Source organism: Papaver somniferum, chromosome 5 (genome assembly GCF_003573695.1).
Source record: "Papaver somniferum cultivar HN1 chromosome 5, ASM357369v1, whole genome shotgun sequence".
Classification (NCBI taxonomy): Eukaryota; Viridiplantae; Streptophyta; class Magnoliopsida; order Ranunculales; family Papaveraceae; genus Papaver; species Papaver somniferum.
The window spans coordinates 56,968,442-56,974,671 of record NC_039362.1 but is presented as its reverse complement, the minus strand read 5'-3'; positions in this window follow the sequence as shown (position 1 = coordinate 56,974,671).

The following is a 6,230-nucleotide window of genomic DNA, read 5'->3' as shown; positions in this document are numbered from 1 at the left end:
GCTGCGTCTCGCGAAAACATGTTGGAATTGTGGTTGTTCTGGTTCATAAGTATGCCGGGGACGTTTTACGCTCTACAAATTCTACGTGACCAGCAGTATCTCGTTGAGGATGTGCGCTAGGAGTCACGACATCACGAACAACAGTATCTCGCGGGGACGAATACTAGAAATCGTGGCTAAGGATGCCTTGAGGATCAAGGGCTTAATCTCTCCCGTGAGAGTTGAATTCTGTCTATAGGACTGAAATGACACTTTAGCCCTTTACCAAATTTCACCATCTACACTCGTTAACAAAACTTCTGGTGTTTGTGTTTTTTCTTTTCCGCATTATATTTGTTTATATAATTGAAATATCACAGGTTGTGTGAAGTTCAATCAATTGGTAAATCCGACCTTGATTGTTGGATAGGAATTGATTGGCACTTGGGAAATGGTCTTTGGTACCGTCCAAGTTATTTCTCATATCAATCGGGCTCATAGATTTCTATTTGTTCGATTGCATATTGTATTGAGAAATTGAGATATAACTCTTTGATATATTTCTTGGTTGAGCTCGCTTTATAAGCTGGTGCTCTCGTAATTAGTCCATACATATTGTCGAACGAATTATTGGGTGTGGTTGTTATAACCCCGTTTTTTCACTACTAGAAACTTCTTGATCTCAAAGAAGTCTTTAAAGGAAGCGCACACAAGAGATTTCACCTAATTAGGTTACTCTCTTCTCCGTCATTATTACGAGAACGCTGCTAGTGGGCTTCCTCACAAGTTTGTAAGAAAGACAAACTTCACTATTTATAATGACCGAGATAGTTTGGAAACCAAGGAATTACCAAATCCGAAAACACAAAAGATATGCAATAAATGCATGTTTTCGGTTTTTTAAATATTCCAACTGTAATCCAGCTAATATGCTGAAATCTCTCTTGGATGACAATTCAATATTAGCTAGCATAAATAATATATTTTACCAGAATATCAAACAGAGATGTGCTTATTCACTGGGATACGAATGACACATAGAGTTCGAATATCACAAAGATATTTAGAATATTTCGGTTTGAGATCTAACGTTGAGTATCAAAGGAAAATACTTGAACAATAAGTAATAAGAGTTTACCACATGTACAAATACTATGTAGACATCTTGTTAAGCTTCCATATTAACCAAACCATATTTCCGAAAGCTATCATACCCTAACTTAATAGCCGAAATCGGAAAACATGTATTTTTGTTAACATTAAGGATCAGTCCAGTTAGAGATCCTTGTGATAGGATCGTGCTGCTAGAGATTATTAAGACCGTTCCTAGTAGAGATCATTGTTTAAGGGATCAGTCCTAGTAGAGATCATTGTTTAAGGGAGCGGTCCTAGAATATATACTTTGATTCCTTTTAACTACGAAACAAGTTTCGCAAGTCTAATTTCTTAAACTCATGTAATTAAACTTAGTTTTCTAGGTATGGAATCAACCATAAAGTTCAACACACTAACTAGTAACGAATCACCAAATAGTGTTATGTCGAATCTACGAAGTTCAAAAGATAAACGTTGTACTTCGTAATTAAATATACCAAAGTTAAATAAAACAACTACTCACTCCGTTTCAAAAAAACCTGTCCGCTTTGAATTTGTCAAAATATTAAGGAGACCGTAGTATTTTACTTGACTACCCTTAGTTACCTATTTTATTTTAATAAAAATGGAATCAATAAAAACTACCTAAATTTTTTAGGAGGATTATAAATAAGAAATATAAAAGAAAAATTAAAAGATATCAAATTTATAGAGCATAAAAAGGAATTTAATTTTGGATCTAAATATATATTCTCTTAAAAGGAATGAAGAATATATTTGTTTCCTTAATTATACAAAATTCTTTAATATTCAGGTCCGTTAAAAATGAATTTATGGATGTAAAATTTTTAAGGGTATATTAGAGAGTTCATTGGAAATATATGACTATAGACAGAAGCTGGACACAATTTTGAAACTGATGAAAATGGAATAAAGGACGGTCTTTTTGAAACGGAGGGAGTAGTATATACATCCTTGATACTTTGACCATAATGGAATGATCAAGTCACAAATACTAGAGATACATAAATATACTTTGTGTGTTATGTTTTCAATCTAAACTACTTGAACCAAACGTAGATAGAAATGGAACAAGTCAATCCTGTATTACTAACCTCACACAAAAGGATGATGTGTTCGTTGATACCGGTACGTCTTTAGGTTCTTCAGAGTAACATGAGGAAGTCTCAACATTTATAATGTTCATAGTCTGACCTAACTTAGTTGACTTTAGTAACCTAATCAAGATGCCTCGAGTGTTAGAGCTAAAATATGACAACCAAACTTGGCATACCAACGCTTGGTGGGTTCAACTGAACAAAGCTCTAACAAACTTATTTTCATGATTTATCATAACATTTTACTAGACGTTATGTGAAGGAAAGGTGTACAAATATTTTTCTTAGATTCTTAAGTTTAAGCATAAAAAAATATGATTAGATAGAGATTTAAGAGCATAAATGTCATATTAGCTTGCTTATATAAAATTCCCATGAGTCATGTTCTCGACTCTTGCTTATAAGTCAGATATGAATGGAGAATTCTTTTTAGGAGCATAATATGATTTGATACCCATGTCGAGTCATTACATTTTTGAATCATGATGCATGTCGCAAGTGCAACAAATTAATCAAGATATTTTCCACTAATTAACTAGTAATATAGTGATATCAGGGATCGTTCCCACAGAAAGCTGTGAAATCGATAGGTTATTTGTATTAGCAAAATAAAATAAATAACAAAGGGGGGATTGATTGTGAGATAAATAGAAAGACAATAATAAATTAAAGAGATGGTCAAGGAATCCTTCGTTGTTACCAAACGTTAACAGGATCCTTCGTCGTTACCAAGCGTTAATAGGATCGAAATAATTATTTGTCTTCCGTTAGAACCATTCATCACCAATCGTAGGATAACAGGTACGCTTAGTTATCCCCAAAACTCCTGGTATCACCGGATAATAGGTATGCTTAGTCACTGGATTCTATCCAACTGAGCCGCCTTGAGGTACGGTTACAAGGTGTAACTCGATCGAACGCTTTAGGTTTTGTGAATTTAGGTTTGATCCCAACAGTTAAACTCAGTATGCTCGGTTCACTTACTGGTGTTGTTTCCACACACGATTGCTTTATAGAATCCCTCTGCAACGTCTCATATTCTCTACTTGTGTAGGATATGATCGACAATTACGGATCGCCCAACTCTTTATTAGCAATAAAATGATCAATAGACTAATCTAGTTGCGCACGCAAACCAATCTAAGAATCAATCATAAATCCTAGATATAGTGAGAACAAACGATGATGATTAAAACTTCAAATAGATTTGTATTGCTAATAAAACTTCACGCTTAGAACATTGAATTCATCCTTAATCAATAAAGGATTTAGATACTCATATTACAAAGAAGATGAACAATGGTGGTTTTCCCCGAAAGGGATAAACATTAGGTTTTTAATATAGAATAAACCCTAGCTTATGTGATGGATTGATTGTTCTCCTTGCAAGGCCTAATACCTAATATATAGGTTTACATTACTTGGCTTTAAAGCATCTAAGTGGGTTAAGGAACCCGACCCTAAGCTACGAAAGAAAGACCTAAAAGATAGTTCGTGAATTTTTTTCGGTACGTGTACCCTGTTTTAAAAAGTGTCCAGGAATGTTTTAGTATGTGTACCATGTATGCAGACCCTCCACTTTACGAAATTCCATATTCCGACGGTATACGTACTCAGTACGCGTACCCTCCTGTAGACGTTGATATTCAATAAACTTGTTTTACCCGTAACTTCTTCGTCTGAACTCGGAATGACCTCATTCTTTTGCGTTCTTTTTGTAATTTAATTCTATTCAATATGGTGGCGAGAAATATTAAATTTTAATGAGTTAAGCTTGGTCTTTGTCCAGTCTCTTGATTTTGAGAACCTTTGCTCCTTTTCGTCGCACTTCTTCCACTTCTCTTCGATTTAGGCACTTGGATACTTGGAATACTTCTATTCTTAGATCTTTTTAGAACTTTGTAGCTCCTTTTTGGATGATTCACCTAATAAAAATAAATAATAGAAAACAAGAGTAATAACAAGAATACATGCAAGAATAATAGCTAAAACAAGTATGGAATGAACACTAAAATCATATGAATTATGAACTTATCAAATAACTATTATGATGTGATTACACAAAGTCAAGAGAAGCTTGACTCAATTTGTGGTGTAATCTGGATAACAAAGACGACATTAGGAGATTTACGGTCGTTTTCTTTAATTAATAGGTTATAAAACCTAATTAATTGAGAATGGTTTCACTTGATGGAACAAGGCTCAAGAAAACGGAACCATTTTATGGTCTTTACTTAGAGAGGAAATTTGTAACAAGAATCCTATTATAGCAAGTAGTAAGAGTTATTCAAATCAGAAGGAACTATTACTTGAGCCACCTCGTTATCAGAAAAGTTTTAAACAGTTCTGATATTAAAGTAATCCTGACAGCTCTCAAGTTAGTATGAAGGATGCACCCATCAATACAACTAAGAAAGAATGGGGTGAAAATGATAGCCTCACCACTTATATCCCAAGGAGATACTCCGAGTTTGTTTTTCTTATATTAAATGATTAGATTCTTACCTTTTGCTTCCTTTCTTTTAACAACCTCTTTAGAAGGAGTCATGATCCTTATATTTCATTTTAACTAAGGTTTTGACGATCTCCCCTGCCTCTTGAACATGTTATTGTCAATTAATTGTCTCCCATAAGAAGGTTTACTCAAAGAAGAAATTTTTAGATATTTTAAAATCCATGTTTGTGGACAGGACCCTTTCGGATACCATATCCAGGATTTCGGTGAGAAGGTAAACTCTTTTTATCAGAAGAAATTGATATTGAAAACGTTCTTTTTATGTTCGAACAGAGTTACTTGAATTACGGAATATTCGAGGTGAGTAATCTTGAATATCCTTATCATAATTTCTTTGGCTGAACGTGCAACCAGGGTCAGGTGGAGATTCTGGCAGACTAGTTACCTCCTTGATTGCAAAAGAAAGAAAATTTTGAAGACTGTTGATCAGTTTCTTCATACGGAAGCATTCCATTGCAAGATGACCCATTCTACCACAATGAGAACAAAACTGCGAAATACCAGAAGAGGTCTTCATCACATGATCACATTTAGATGCTCTCTTTAGTGTTGGTTTTTGATGTACATTTCGCCATTGTTTATCAGCTAAAAAGGAATGACTTTATCATTATCAGTTAGGGTTTCTGAAGAAATATCAGATACTTTATCAGATATTGAGATAAGTTTGCACTTTAAATTTGTATTTTCCTTTTGACTGATTGAATATTAAATTAATTTTAAATCTGTATTTGAATATTGAAGACGAATCCTTATCCAATATTCTCATCTTATTGAGTTACTTTTACTATTTTCCTATTTTCAATTTAGTTTAGTTTGCTTTAGATAATTCATAAATCTCTCTTGTTACATAAATCATCAAAATCAAATAACAACCAAACCTCTCTTTGGAACGAAGTATTTCTTACCTTTTGTACTTAATCTATATTTTCGATAAGTGAGAAAGTGCATTATTTTTGGCAGATACAACATCGATCATTGTATAATTAATAACAACCACATTTTAGCGCAAGTGCAAGACGGTGCGACTAAACTCTTTACATTTGGCCGAAAACCAGTAGACTTTTTTAGTCTTATTGTTCTTTTCACGCTACTGGATTATTATATATCACCGTAAAGGAAGATTATAAGTATTCGGGTCGGCCATTCTCGTTATCCAAGTGAAGATAACAGAGGTTGATGGAAAACCTATGGTCGTCAATAGTAGGTTTCAATTTGAAAAGCACCATAACTAAAAAAGATTATTTAAGTTGGTTCCGATTTCGAAATCAGTGGAACAAGAACTGGAACTGATAAAATACCCAGGTACCACTCGGTTTCGAATACCAATTAGTTCTTGATAAAACAAATTGTTTTCTTTTAAAAAAGGTCATAATCTTAATAATTTTGTTCCAAACCTAATTTACTTTATATATTAATATATTAAGATTTATAATGATAATTGAGTGTAAAAGAAATGAGAAAGAATTTTTTTTTTTTTGAAATCTTTGCTGGATTTGAACTATATGTGTCAAAAACAAGACATA